Genomic DNA, 16,492 nt, shown 5'->3' with positions numbered 1-16,492 from the left:
CTTCACTTTAATGCAGCTAAGCTGCATTATATTAAACAACACATCTCCACGGGAGATGTTTTCATAAAGTTCCAACATAAAAAATAGTTTTAAAGGCTTTATTATCAGCAATTGGTGTAACAGTACAGCTGCAAGATTAGGATAGATTGATGAAATAGTGAATTCTTAAATAAAATCTTAAATTGGAACTAAACCTTTAGAAATATAGTGATATGTTGTAGAGATGCAACTGGTTTTCCTCTCACAAGATCTGCACAATTCTGGTTATTTATAAACTTATTTAGCAGTTACTCACTGACATGTTTCTAGGAAGGTCTGTCCCACATACTTAAAGGCCTATTTATTAAATAAATGACATATCGCCCAAAAATTAACATTCTTTATCGCTGAATGCCGCGTCAATAAGGCATATTTTTGGGTGTATTTTAGCACTGTGAGATTGCTGAGACATGCGCTCCAGTAAGAGCCTCTCTTGTAGATAAGAAGTGTGTTTTGACCTATCTGTGTAACTGCACATTCAAAGCCATCCAGCCACACAAGTGCAGATTTGAAGCCAATTTTTTTATTCATACCTCCAAATTGTCCTGAATACAGCGGGACAGTCCCGCTAATTAGACATTGCCCCGCTGTCCCACCCGCAGGCCGCAGTGTCCCGTGGGCGGAGATGGCTGGGGCGGATGTGGCTGATTGTGAGAGCCAGTGATTACCGCTGCTCTGCAAAGCAGCCGGTGATCACTGAATAGATGCCGTGCAGGGAGGCAGTAGCGGTTCTTGCCACGGGCAAGCAGGCTTTTTGCCTGGGGCGCCGCTGTCCCCAGGGCGCCGCCGCCGTGGCAAAAGCTGCTACTGATCCCAGCTCCCCTCTCCCCGGCTGCAGCAGGCGCTGTGGGCTGTGTGGGCACCTGCTGCAGCCGGCTCCACTGACAGACACTAGAGGTCATAACTGACCTCTAGTGTCAGTGCGGCGCTGCTATGGGAGGGACGTCATGACGTCTCTCCCATAGAGAGGAGCCAGCGGCCAGAGACGGAGGACAGCGCAGGAGCAGGGCTGGTAAGTATTGTGTAGTTGTTGTTTTTTTTATTGTGTGTGTTTGTAAGCGGCGCTACTGAGGCACAGCTGCAGGGGTCACAACTACTATGGGCACAGCTACTGGGGGCAGAACTACAAGGGGCTCAGCTACAGGGGGCAGAACTACTGGGGGCACTACTATTGGGGGCACAACTACAGGGGGCACAGCTACAGGAGGCACAACTACTGGGGCACAGCTACTGGGGGCAAATCTGGAGGCACAACTACTGGGGGCACAGCTACAGGGGGTCACAGCTACAGGGGTCACAGCTACAGGGGTCACAGCTACTGGGGGCACAGCTACTGGAGTCACAACCACTGGGGGCACAGCTACAGAGGGCACAAGTACAAGGGGATAACTGTGGCCACGCCCCTATTTTTGGCCACGTGCATTCGGCACGCACCAGCTCTATTTTACCAGTGGGGTGGGGCACAGGAAACTTTCGCCCTGGGTGCCACAAGGTCTAGACCGGCCCTGCAGGAAGGGTTAGCCGGAGGCTGCCCAGCCGCTTAGGGAAAATTACGAAAACGGTGGTCGCAAAGCTAGGACCTGGCCCTCTGACCAAGGCCCTGCACACCCCTCCCAAGGCCCCACCGCCTTTTCAGCCGCAGATGTGCCTCTGGCGCAGTAGTTCTCGACTCGACAGAGCAAAAAGTTGGGAGGTATGTTTATTGGCTTAGCTGTGTCGGCATTTCTTATGCTAAATATTTTACCTTAAGCATATGTTTCGCTCCTGTTTGCTGTAATTTTGATGTTTGGATTTGGTGTGGTGAAATAAACATTTCCATTAGTGTATGTCGTGATAACAGATTACAAAAAGGAGTTGTCCAACCAAAATTGAAGAACCTACTCTCAGCAAGGCTGTATATAGTACACCTGCAGAACTGAAATCTGTTGCTTTACATTTAGGAGTCTATTTACCAAAGGGAGAAGGAGAGCCATAAAACTGGCGAAAATAGCCTTTTTACTATATTAATTGTTTTTGGTTTTACAATTTTTTTCTTTACATATCTGAACCTGGAATTCCTAGAGTCCAGGTGCACTGCAGTGCATATGTGTAACCCATAAATGCCAGGTCACGCCTGCTTAAATTGGACCTCGACTGGCCAGCCATTTGGTAAGTTTTTGCTTACTGCTGCTGACCGATATATATGGGGTCTATTTACTGAGCCTTGGGTGGAGATAAAGGGGGTAATTCCAAGTTGATCGCAGCAGGATTTTTTTTAGCAGTTGGGCAAAACCATGTGCCCTGCAGGGGAGGCAGATATAACATGTGCAGAGAGAGTTAGATTTGGGTGGGTTATTTTATTTCTGTGCAGGGTAAATACTGGCTGCTTTATTTTTACACTGTAAATTAGATTGCAGATTGAACACACCACACCCAAATCTAACTCTCTCTGCACATGTTATATCTGCCTCCCCTGCAGTGCACATGGTTTTGCCCAGCTGCTAAAAAAAATCCTGCTGCGATCAACTTGGAATTACCCCCAAAGTCGCTGGAGATAAAGTACCAGAGTGAATTAGGTGAAGAACATGAATTTAACCTTATCCATAATGATTTTAGTAAAAAAAAAAAGCATCGGAACATCGCAACATTACTTTTTACACCCCGGACAACTGCCAGGTACCAAGGGGGGAGCTTGATTTACACTTCCCCAGCTGCTGCTATTGTCTGCAGCCGCTTGGTGGCTGGTTCTGCCGTTCTGACCGATCAGCAATAATCGGCAGCATGGCAACACTGTGGGGAGGGTGCAGGGAGGCAGACGGAACTTCAGGTCCCTCTGAGAGCAGAAGCGCAGGGAAGTTTACCTTCCCTGCAGCTGCAAACACTGTTTATCCGACTGGTCGCATCCTGTGCGACCAGGTCAGATAAAGCACTTGCTGGTATGGTTGCATCTGATGCGACTATGACAGGCAAGTGGTTAAAGATTGGCTTCACATTGACAACACCTATAAACAAAACATAACTCAGACATCTGAATATTGAGGCTAATTCAGTCCTGATAGTAGCCGGGCAAAATTTTGCATGGCTACAATCAGCCATCCTGACATGCGGGGGGGGGGGGGGGGGACACCCAGCTCAGGGCTAGTCCGCCCCACATGTCTGGCCCTCTCCCCGCCACACGGGTGCGATAGCATCGCACGGCGGCGATGCTATTGCACCCGGCGAGTAAGTAGTCAACTTTTCACCGCGTCGCCTGCATTTCCCCGACCGCGCCCCCAAAGAGGTGGCCAAACGCCGCCGGCCCGCCCCCTCCCTGCCAGCAAACGCCTCTGCCTGTCAATCAGGCAGAGGCGATCCCTGGGCTGAGATGCCGATCGCATCTCTGGCATGCACATGCGCACTGTGGCGAAAACGCACAGCAGCGATCAAGTCTGAATTAGCCCCATAGATCCCATAGATCCCATACAGAAAGTTGTTAAAGGCCATGTTGCAAGTATAGAGTTAGAGGCACTAACCATAACACTTTTAGTCACAATGGTCAGGAATTGGTCTGAACTGGTACGGCACCCACCCCGCATGACTTATAAAGCAATTGGAAGATTCCAATTAGCTTAATTAGTCTTAAATTACTCACCTTCCGCACCACTGTCTCCTCCTCTGGTTCTCTTCTTCTACAGAGTCACAGAGAGAGCTTCCAAGAACTGGCCGAGCACAGAACAGGTACATATCTCACCCTGCACCCCCCTCCCCGCATACAATACAACACACTACACTACAGTGCCCTGCAACTCCCTTCCTGCACACATTACCACACCTCCCAACTGTCACGATTTTCGCGGGACAGTTCTGTGTTTTGGGACTGTCCTGCTGTCCAACCAGCGGTCAGCAGTATCCCGTGGTGGTGGGGAGGGGAAGGGGGGCAGTTGGGAGGCTTTTGTCTCTTTTTGCATGCACACACAGCGTCTATCCACAGAGACAGAGGGACTGGGGGCATGCCAGCAGCTCACTGAGCGCTGGCCATGTCCCCATAGTGACGAGAAACGGGCTGTGGCCACACCACTTTCTCTGAAGCCACACCCATTTTCTTTAGTCGCACCCTTTTTCCCGGTGGCCGCGGCTTCGTCGCGCAGGATTCCCTCTTCCTGCTACTGTAAAGTTGGGAGGTATGCATTACGCTACACTACTACTACTTTCTTCATGCAGGAGCTGGCCCAGCAGTCGGAAGAGATGCAGCAGCCAGGCACAGATGACAGCAGAGCGCCGGAGCAGGTCAGTATTTTTTTTTTCTTGCACCGCAGGGTTTTCAAAGCAGAAAACCCTACGTGAATTTTTTTATTAATTGGATAACACGAGTATCAGAAACACACATACCCACGTTGATCCAAAATTGGATGCGAGATCCATGAGGTTTTTTGTGGCCAAACCTCAAGCCCAATTGAATATGCCCCATACTATACCATCCAAAAATGCCAAAAATCTTATGTGTTATACTGGTTAAGTGTACAGATACTGTCATAGCAAATATTTTCTTACTTATGCTCAGTTTCTGTATATATTTTCTTACCTGCACTAAAGGCATTGTGAGATTTCATCGGTATATCCACGTTAATAAATTTAATGTGGTCATAAACAAACACGAGGCAGTTCATCTGCTAGTAATATGAGCAACTAAATAATGTTCGGGAATACATCTAATGAATAAAATTCACTGCTGCCATCAGGTGGCTGATCATAGATCATACACTGTACAGACTAAAAGAAAAACATTGACCTGAAATTATTAGAGCTCAGAGAACCCAGGATATTCTGTTGTTTGGATGAAAACAACTATAGCTCAAATGCAACAATTCACTTTACACTTTTATGTGACTGTAAAGAATAACTTAAACAATATAATTATACAAAATGCAATTTTTTTTAATGAGCCAAGCACCTTGTTTGTTTTTCAGGTTCCTTCTACGTTACTAGTCATATGAGCTGAGTTTATCCCATTCCATTTCAGGAGAAAAACTCTCTGGCTGAAACATTATTTACAGTAACCTATTTATAAGTCTATTGTATGGAACATATAAAATATCCATTTGATATATCCAATTGCTTTATTTATATACTAAAATATTCACAATTTAAATAAAATAAAATCACTATGGGCATGTGCTAAATATTACCTAATTTCCCTATTCCCTACTTATCTGGCTCCTATAAACAGTGATGCTGTATTTGGCAACTTAAATTGTGTCACTTCTTGCTACCAGAAAAGTAATTTATTGTTTGAAAATAGAAAAGTAATAATCCTTAAGGTTTTAATTGTTAAACAAAGACTCTCAATTTTGTATAAATCCATAATGCTCTGTGTGTGTGTGTGTGTGTGTGTGTGTGTGTGTGTGTGTGTGTGTGTGTGTGTGTGTGTGTGTATATATGTATATATATAGATATATATACACACACACGCACACAGTAAAGATGGATAGATAGACTGTATACCTCACCGCAACCAACAGTTGAAATAAGATAGTGAGTTCTAATATCTAGTAGATGCTATGCTGTCATTGACTCACATATACCCCCCTAATTTTTTGAAGGACTGGGATATATAAAGAAACATTGTTTTTTGTAAAACAAACCCCATTGTAAGTGCACCTGATGCAATGAACCCATCATGTGACAGTAATGTAGCCAAAACAGGAGAGGAAAAAACATTATTGGTAAATGGATAATGCATCTCACTGGGCATCCAATCAGGAAACGAACTGTGCTGGAGCTTTGAAGTCTGATTCACCATGAAGAGAAACAAAAGAGATTTCTTCTTTTCAGGTCTGTCTAGATCAAGCCTGTTGAGCACAGCATCTATCAACCGTTCTAAAACCCTTTGTCCTCAGCCCAACTGTTCCAGAAGTTTAATGTAGTCCATGTTGATCTATCAGGTTATTTTGCCTGCTTAAATATTTGCGATCATTTAGTTCTTAATTCACTGTTATGTTAATTTGCATCTTGTTGATTGATTTCAATTGGAAATTCAACAATAGTTCATGTAAAAAGCTTCTCATAAATTGTTTATTTTGCTAAAAAAATGTTGCTGTGATCTTTCGCATTAACATAGAAACACAGAATTTGACGGCAGATAAGAACCACTTGGCCCATCTAGTCTGCCCTTTTTTGTTATCCTTTAGGTAACCTCAACCCTATTAGCTTGTTAGTACTTTGTAAGGAGATTCTTCTGTAGAGGCGGATTTAGACCTCATGAGGCCCTAAGCAAGATACCAACTTGGGGCCCTCCTTCCTCAAACTGATTGTACTATGCCCATCGACCATAGTATAAAGCCGCAGTAGCAGTATGTAAAAAAGTTGCAGCTGATAAAAAAATTTCGCCCATCTATGAATCACCCTCACTGTATACAACAAATAGCCTAGTACAAATGTAGCCATGCTCATCTTACTTGCGATGCAGCATGCTGCATGGCATGCCATGCTGCGACTATTCACAGCTGGTGAATGCTTCCACATTTCCGTTAGGAATCAATGGAGCGATCACCGTCTGTGAATAGTCGCAGCCTGGCATGCCATGTTGCTGCATGCCTGTCAGGACCGATTGATTTTGTGAATCTGTTAACCTTGGACCAACCGAAGGTGTAGGTGTTGGAGTATGGTGAAAACAGGGAGGACGAAGAAAGTTCCGTTTCATATATTTATTAAAAGGCAACAATTCCAATAAGGAGTTAAATGACAATCATTAGTTACCATATATAAACTGACGTATTGCAATGAATGGCATAAAGATAAGCAGGATCAGTATTAAAGATGCATTGAAGAAATGTTAATATGAAATTCTGAATAAGATAAAACGTGCCTGAAGATTAATGAAGAATTGTTCAATATAAAGCAATGATTGGTGTCAAACTGTAAAAAGTGTTAACTGGATATTAGACATAGATGAATAACTGTAAAGACTTGTTACTGAAGCTTAAAAGTCTGAACTGAAGAACTGTGAAGAATTGTCTTTGAATAATGCAAAATGTAGATTTAATGGTGAAAGGAGTACTTGCAGGTTGTGAAGATTATCACTGTAAAAAGCTGCAACAGACGACAACGGTGAAGAATGGGTTAAGCTAAGTGATGAGAGAATGAGGACCAGGATTAAGGAGAAACTTCCACAGGCTGTGTGATTATAGCAGGCAGTCACTGAACGAACATTTTAACTTCTCACGGGCCTCCAGGAATCCACTTGTTGCCACTTGGAGAGCGATTGACTGACAGCACAGCAGGGAGCTGGTGGATCACTTGCGGTGATGGCTGCAGGCAGACATCTGTGAGCGGAGGCGATTTCAGGACCACTGGAATCACACAGAAATCAACAGGGAGAGCAAAAGTTAGGGTGCAGAGTAGCTACAACAAAGCACTGGCCAATAGTGAAATAATCCCAGCCTACTTATAGGCAGCACAAGCACAGGATTGGCTAACACTTACCCACAGGTGCTCACAGGTGCTGCATTTGGTTTCCAACATGGCCACCTGCCATACTGCAGAGACACAGAGGTGCCTCTGGCCATTCGGTGCCCGCACTCCCGGCTCCTAGAACCTGCATCACCTCTGCTGCCGATCACGCCGCAACCCCACACGGCCACACAGCACCGCGAGCAACAGCGCCGGCAACGGACGGACCCCAAAAACCGCAGCGGTGAGTGATCGGTTCATGACAATGCCACATCGCAGTAAGATGAGCGTGGCTACATCTGTCCATCAGAGCAAACCAATGCTATATTACATGTGATAGACGAAAATATGCTGTAGAGCTGCACTGTTTGCTCTGCTAGGGATCATCAGCAGTCTGTGTGTGGTTGCCTGGGGGAAGCAGAGAGTGCTCATGTCTCAGAGGAGTTCCGGTCCCATCCACTATGCTGCTCTGCTGGGTGAATGGAATGCTGCTCAAACCGAAGGTTAGGTTTAGACTGCGAGAGGATTAGGGTTAACTGCGTCCAGCACCCCTGTCGGGATTTCAGTTGGGATACCAGGGTCGGTATTATCACTGCTGACATCCCAACTGCCGGTATCCCATACCCAATTCGGGAGAACACAGCAGTAGCGATTGTGGAAGACAGAGCAGCATTGAAGTGTATAGGGGAAGAAAGTGTAGATGCATAGACCGTAGATAGTATATTATAGTTTTAGCAATTAAGCAAGATGTTTGTGGAAGCTGAATGTGTATACTGTTTGAGATGGATGGATGGAGTGAGAAGGATGTTGGAACAGATCTGGTCACTAGATCTTGTGGAGTGCAGTCTACACGGAAGGCATGGTTAGAACTGGTGTCCAAGCAGAATGATGTCTCTCTCCCCTCTACTGATCTTTCATTAAAAGGATTGGCCAGCCTTATTCCAGATTTACGGTTTGATACGTGGGTGTCTCGAGGGGTTTGTGTCTCTCCATGTGGTGACTGCAGCTGGCTCTCTGCTATCATTCAAATACAATCTCAATTCTCCTTATCACATAAGGATTTTTATACATTTCTTCAATCGAGACAGTGGCTATCAGGGTTCACCAGTCTCCCCGTGGAGTATCCACTATTCCTAAATGTATTTAAGAATTAAGTACCAAAAAAAGATAGTAGGGGAAGTATAACACGGTGATACAACCTTGCAAATTGATCCCAAACAAAATTTCCACCCCAGACCAAATGGGAAGTTGACCTAGCTGTACTATATCGGAGTAGGAAAGGAGATTAATATACCAAACCCGTTTTCGACTATCGAGATGTATGTCCCATAGTTAACTCTTTTACAAACTTCTCCATCGTCTATATCTAACACCAGCTTGCTTACATGCGATGAGACCTTCTACCCCTCATCTATGTTGGCATAACTGTGGCAATGTGGTGACATTACTTCATACTTTCTGGTCTTATCCTGCTATTACTAGCCTCTAGAAATCAGTATTCACTCTTATCACAAGGGTCCTTGGATTTTCTGTGGCCCCACATCCAAAGCTAGCCATCCTTCATGTTTATTTTGGGGACCTTCCACCTAATGACCGTTATATAATGGGTCATATACATATGTCTACAAAAATAATGATCGCCCGTCAGTGGCGTACATCTATGTGTCAGGTCTCTGGTTTTGTCTGTCCCCGGCGGGGGCGCTAGTGGGTCAGTGTTGGTGCGATGTATAAAGCGGGGAGGCAATATAAAAGTCCTGCGCATAAGCGCTGATATTTATTAATGCAAAGCAGATGGTATAATACTGAATACAATGGAAACCGGTAATGTGGAAAACTATGACAGGTAACTGAATCCAAATAACATAAAAGTCTCTTGCAGCAGAACGTAAATAACGTGATAATGAATGCAGGTGAAATAACAGAACTCCAGTAGTATTTGGAAACACACAGTCTCTGAGTAATACAGGGTAAACTGATAATGATTAGGAAAGCAGAACTCCGGAATATATGAATAACTCACAGTCTCTGTAAAGCACAAGTCCATATAGCCACACTAAGGCTAAACCAGGAGACAGTCTCTAAGCCAGTAGATGTTATGCGGCTGAGTTGCACACATGGTATGCTGACAATTGGTGCACAGGTAAGTAATGAGAAAGAACACCTGAGGAGAGTCTCTTACTGCTGATGGGTTTGAAGCTGGATGTAGCTGAAGTCCGGAGTAACAGGAGAGCTGTAGAAATGGAAGCTGGAACAAATGGGGCAAATTTCATCGAAGGAACTCTGAGACGGAGATTCCGAGTAGATAACCAGACTTTGTCGCCTGGCTTTAGACTGGGAACTGCTCATCTCTTTCGATCAGCAAACATTTTATACCGCTGAGAAACCTTTTTAAGAGATAGATGAATCTTCTTCCAAATTTGAGAGAACCGCTGAAGAGCAGAAGCAGCCGCAGGCACGTCTATGACGGGTAAATCTTGGAAATCCGGTACTCTAGGATGTTGACCATAAACTGCGAAAAAAGGAGTTGTATCTGTAGAAGTATGATAACGGAAATTATGAGCAAATTCCGCCCAAGGCAATAAATCTACCCAGTTATTCTGTGAAGAGGAAATATACAGTCTTAGATAGGTCTCAAGCTCTTGATTTACCCTCTCCGTCTGCCCATTTGTTTGAGGGTGATAGGCCGTAGAGAACTTAAGTTTGACCTGTAGCGCAGAACACAGAGCCCTCCAAAACCTTGCCACAAACTGTACACCACAGGTAAGTAATGAGAAAGAACACCTGAGGAGAGTCTCTTACTGCTGATGGGTTTGAAGCTGGATGTAGCTGAAGTCCGGAGTAACAGGAGAGCTGTAGAAATGGAAGCTGGAGCAAATGAAGTATCCACAGGGGATCGCTGGAAACAGAAACGCAGGAACTGGGAGAACTAGACACAGGGTATGTGACTCGTTGTCCGAAGCGATGAGAGTGAGCCCCGGACAGGAACTTATACCCCTTGCTCTGCAGTGATAGGTCGCAGTGTTCTGGCTGGAAACACAGGGCTGGATCAGATGCCGGGATTAGCTGAGTGCAGGGGTCATTGCAGCAACTACACGGACCGGATGCCGGCACACAGCAGAACACAAACGCAGGACCAGACTCAGGGGTACTCAGCGACACGGGAGATGACGCTCGCGGTCAGCGCATCCATACAGCCACGACTGGGGCCATGACCTCCGGAGGCCTGCACACCAGCGCGCTGGTAGGTGAGACGCAGCTGACCGCCGATTCCTGACAGTACCCCCTCCTTTATGGGTGGGCTCCGAACACCCACGAGGCTTGGCAGGGAAGAGTCTGTGGAAAGCTTGTACCAACCGTGGAGCGTGCACATCCGTAGCGTTGACCCAACTCCTCTCTTCAGGACCATATCCAGACCAGTCAATTAGGTATTGCAAATGACCGTAGCGATGACGAGAGTCCAAGATCTTTTCCACCTCGTATTCCACGCCCCGATGAGTTTGTACCTTTGGGCCTACTGGAAGCGCTCTCTGGAAACGATTGAGAATTAGTGGTCTGAGGAGAGAAATATGGAATGAGTTGGGAATTTTCAAATAGGAAGGCAGTTTTAATTTATAAACCACCGGATTAATAACACTTTCTACTGGAAATGGTCCAATAAACCGTGGGGCAAATTTCATCGAAGGAACTCTGAAACGGAGATTCCGAGTAGATAACCAGACTTTGTCGCCTGGCTTTAGACTGGGAACTGCTCATCTCTTTCGATCAGCAAACATTTTATACCGCTGAGAAACCTTTTTAAGAGATAGATGAATCTTCTTCCAAATTTGAGAGAACCGCTGAAGAGCAGAAGCAGCCGCAGGCACGTCTATGACGGGTAAATCTTGGAAATCCGGTACTCTAGGATGTTGACCATAAACTGTGAAAAAAGGAGTTGTATCTGTAGAAGTATGATAACGGAAATTATGAGCAAATTCCGCCCAAGGCAATAAATCTACCCAGTTATAATGGGGGTCATTCCGAATTGTTCGCTCTGTAAATTCTTTTGCATCGCAGCGATTTTCCGCTTAGTGCGCATGCGCAATGTCCGCAGTGCGACTGCGCAAAGTAAATTTGCTATGCAGTTAGGTTTTTTGCTCACGGTTTTTTCTTCGGTATGGTGATCGTAATGTGATTGACAGGAAGTGGGTGTTTCTGGGCGGAAACTGGCCGTTTTATGGGAGTGTGTGAAAAAACGCTACCGTTTCTGGGAAAAACGCGGGAGTGGCTGGAGAAACGGAGGAGTGTCTGGGCGAACGCTGGGTGTGTTTATGACGTCAAACCAGGAACGACAAGCACTGAACTGATCGCAGATGCCGAGTAAGTCTCGAGCTACTCAGAAACTGCACAGAGATGTCTTTTCGCTATATTGCGAATCTTTCGTTCGCAATTTTAAGAAGCTAAGATTCACTCCCAGTAGGCGGCGGCTTAGCGTGTGTAAAGCTGCTAAAAGCAGCTTGCGGGCGAACAACTCGGAATGAGGGCCTATTCTGTGAAGAGGAAATATACAGTCTTAGATAGGTCTCAAGCTCTTGATTTACCCTCTCCGTCTGCCCATTTGTTTGAGGGTGATAGGCCGTAGAGAACTTAAGTTTGACCTGTAGCGCAGAACACAGAGCCCTCCAAAACCTTGCCACAAACTGTACACCACGGTCGGATATTATTTCTGTTGGAAGTCCATGTAACCTAAAGATTTCACGAAGAAATAACTGTGCCAGCTTTGGAGCAGAGGGTAACCCCATGAGTGGGATGAAGTGTGCCATTTTTGAAAACCTATCAACCACTACCCAGATGGTATCATATCCATTAGAGGGAGGAAGATCTGAAATAAAGTCCATTGATAAATGAGACCAGGGGCGCTTGGGAATGGAATTTGGTAGCAATTGGCCTGCAGGAGCCTGACGAGGAACTTTGTGCTGAGCACATTTGGGACATGAAGCTATGAATTCTTGAACATCTACTTTCATATGAGGCCACCAATATGTTTGGGACAGGAACTTGAAAGTTTTTAGGACTCCAGGATGACCAGTAAATTTAGACGTATGAGCCCAGGACAGGAGATTTGGACGAAGCTCAGGAGAGACAAACATCTTGCCTGGAGGTGGAACTTGGGATACCCCTGTAGCTGCGAACACCACAGGATTTAATATGGGTCGAGCAGCCTGTTCTGATGATTCCTCAGTTGAACTCATAGAGCGAGATAATGCATCTGCCTTAACATTTTGTGAGCCAGGTCTAAACATCAACTTAAAATCAAAACGAGAAAAGAATAGGGCCCACCTTGCTTGTCGGGGATTCAGACACTGCGCTGACTTCAAGTAAAGAAGGTTCTTGTGATCCGTGTAGATGGCAATAGGGAATCTTGCACCCTCCAGCAGATATCTCCATTCTTCAAGGGACAATTTGATTGCCAACAGCTCCTGGTCACCGATGGTATAGTTCATTTCTGCGGGCAAGAATCTACGAGAGAAAAACCCGCAAGGGTGAGTCTTACCATCAACGCCCACCTGGGACAGGACTGCGCCCACGCCAACCGTTGAGGCGTCTACTTCCAAGATGAAGGCCTTGTTGACATCTGGCTGTTGTAACACGGGAGCTGAAATAAAAGCTTGTTTTATTTTATGAAAAGCAGACAGCGCTTCATCAGACCATTGAGAAGGATTTCCCCCTTTTCAGGTTAGGCAGGTAATAGGGGCTATTAATGTGGAAAAGCCCTTAATAAACTTCCTGTAGTAGTTAGCGAAGCCAATAAAACGTTGAACTGACTTGAGTGTGGTTGGAAGAGACCAGTTCTCTATGGCTTCTAGTTTAGCTGGGTCCATTTGGAGGTCTGTTCCGGAAATAATGTATCCCAGGAAAGATATTGAAGAAGCTTCAAACGTACATTTAGATAGTTTGCCATACAGATGATTCTGTCGAAGACGTCAAAGAACCTAATTTACCTGTTGGCGATGAGTAGCTAGATCGCGGGAAAATATCAGGATGTCATTGAGGTAAACTACCACACACTTATACAGGAGATCTCTAAATACTTTGTTGACAAAGTTTTGAAACACAGCCGGGGCATTACTCAAGCCGAAGGGCATCACTAGATATTCGTAGTGGCCATCACGAGTATTGAAGGCGGTTTTCCACTCATCACCACTTCGAATCCTGATTAAATTGTAAGCCCCACGAAGATCCAGTTTCGTGAAGATGGAAGCACCTCTGACTCTGTCAAACAGCTCTGTGATGAGAGGTAATGGGTAGCTGTTTTTAATCGTGATGTTATTTAAACCTCGATAATCAATACAGGGGCGTAGTCCTCCATCCTTCTTCTTAACAAAGAAGAATCCCGCACCGGCTGGGGAAGAAGATGGACGGATAAACCCTTTTTGTAAATTCTCCTTTATATATTCGCTCATTGCTTGAGTCTCTGGAATTGAAAGAGTGTATGTTCGCCCTCTAGGTGGCTTGCTCCCTGGGATCAAATCAATGGGACAGTCCCATTCTCAATGAGGCGGTAAGACATCAGCAGCTTTCTCACTGAAGACGTCAGTGAATTCCTGATAGGCCTCTGGAAGACCAGACTGAGGTTTTACACTTGTGGATTTTATTGGACACACTTGAGCTAATCATGAATGGAGACAGGAGGTACTCCACGCCGTCAACTATAAGGTAGACCAGTCAAATTGTGGATTGTGCAATTGAAGCCAAGGCATACCCAGTACAATCTCATAGGTAGCTTTTGGTATGACCAGGAATTTGATGAGCTCAGAATGCAGGAAGCCCACTCCCAGAACTACCGACTTGGTCTGCTGAGTGATGGATCCTTCAGCAATACGGCTTCCGTCTACGGCAGTAAGATAAACCGGATGAGACAGCTTTGACACTGGGAGAGAAAGTCTATCCACTGCAGCTTGTGTGATAAAATTCCCAGCAGCACCACAATCCACTAAAGCGGACAGAGACTGGAGTCCATCTGGCATTTCCAAAGTGACAGGCAATATTAAGTCTTGAGATGAAGGAGCTTTATTCAAGGTCCCTAACTTGACTCCTCCTTTGCAAGTTAGGACCTGGCGTTTCCCGATCGAGCAGGGCAGGAACCAATCAGATGACCATCAGTAGCACAATAGAGACACAGTCTTCCCTTTAATCTTCTGGACCGCTTCTCAGGTGTTGGAAAGTTCTGTGGTTGCAATTCAAAGTGGAATTCGCATTGATTCAAAAATCCACGACACATCTTAGGATAACCATCAAATTTACTTGGTGTAGGAAGATGGATGCGAGACATTGGAATAGAAGCAACTGGAGAGCTAGAAACTATGGAACTAGGAACAGGAGCAGAAACTGATGAGGACACTGGAGGAGCTGAAGTCGGAAATGATTGTTGCAGAGTATCTAAACGAGAAGACATTTCCTGCAGGTATTGTATAATCTGCTGCTGCGCAGCCTCTTGACCATCTAGTCGTGACACTAAGCCTTGGAGTGTCCCTGACCCCACACTCTGACCACCGTCTGGGTCCATGGGCCTCGGACAAACTGTCAGGTCTCTGGTTTTGTCTGTCCCCGGCGGGGGCGCTAGTGGGTCAGTGTTGGTGCGATGTTTAAAGCGGGGAGGCAATATAAAAGTCCTGCGCATAAGCGCTGATATTTATTAATGCAAAGCAGATGGTATAATACTGAATACAATGGAAACCGGTAATGTGGAAAACTATGACAGGTAACTGAATCCAAATAACATAAAAGTCTCTTGCAGCAGAACGTAAATAACGTGATAATGAATGCAGGTGAAATAACAGAACTCCAGTAGTATTTGGAAACACACAGTCTCTGAGTAATACAGGGTAAACTGATAATGATTAGGAAAGCAGAACTCCGGAATATATGAATAACTCACAGTCTCTGTAAAGCACAAGTCCATATAGCCACACTAAGGCTAAACCAGGAGACAGTCTCTAAGCCAGTAGATGTTATGCGGCTGAGTTGCACACATGGTATGCTGACAATTGGTGCACAGGTAAGTAATGAGAAAGAACACCTGAGGAGAGTCTCTTACTGCTGATGGGTTTGAAGCTGGATGTAGCTGAAGTCCGGAGTAACAGGAGAGCTGTAGAAATGGAAGCTGGAACAAATGGGGCAAATTTAATCGAAGGAACTCTGAGACGGAGATTCCGAGTAGATAACCAGACTTTGTCGCCTGGCTTTAGACTGGGAACTGCTCATCTCTTTCGATCAGCAAACATTTTATACCGCTGAGAAACCTTTTTAAGAGATAGATGAATCTTCTTCCAAATTTGAGAGAACCGCTGAAGAGCAGAAGCAGCCGCAGGCACGTCTATGACGGGTAAATCTTGGAAATCCGGTACTCTAGGATGTTGACCATAAACTGCGAAAAAAGGAGTTGTATCTGTAGAAGTATGATAACGGAAATTATGAGCAAATTCCGCCCAAGGCAATAAATCTACCCAGTTATTCTGTGAAGAGGAAATATACAGTCTTAGATAGGTCTCAAGCTCTTGATTTACCCTCTCCGTCTGCCCATTTGTTTGAGGGTGATAGGCCGTAGAGAACTTAAGTTTGACCTGTAGCGCAGAACACAGAGCCCTCCAAAACCTTGCCACAAACTGTACACCACAGGTAAGTAATGAGAAAGAACACCTGAGGAGAGTCTCTTACTGCTGATGGGTTTGAAGCTGGATGTAGCTGAAGTCCGGAGTAACAGGAGAGCTGTAGAAATGGAAGCTGGAACAAATGAAGTATCCACAGGGGATCGCTGGAAACAGAAACGCAGGAACTGGGAGAACTAGACACAGGGTATGTGACTCGTTGTCCGAGGCGATCAGAGTGAGCCCCGGACAGGAACTTATACCCCTTGCTCTGCAGTGATAGGTCGCAGTGTTCTGGCTGGAAACACAGGGCTGGATCAGATGCCGGGATTAGCTGAGTGCAGGGGTCATAGCAGCAACTACACGGACCGGATGCCGGCACACAGCAGAACACAAACGCAGGACCAGACTCAGGGGTACTC

Source organism: Pseudophryne corroboree, chromosome 2 (assembly GCF_028390025.1).
Source record: "Pseudophryne corroboree isolate aPseCor3 chromosome 2, aPseCor3.hap2, whole genome shotgun sequence".
Lineage (NCBI taxonomy): Eukaryota > Metazoa > Chordata > Amphibia > Anura > Myobatrachidae > Pseudophryne > Pseudophryne corroboree.
This window is presented reverse-complemented; position numbering follows the sequence as displayed.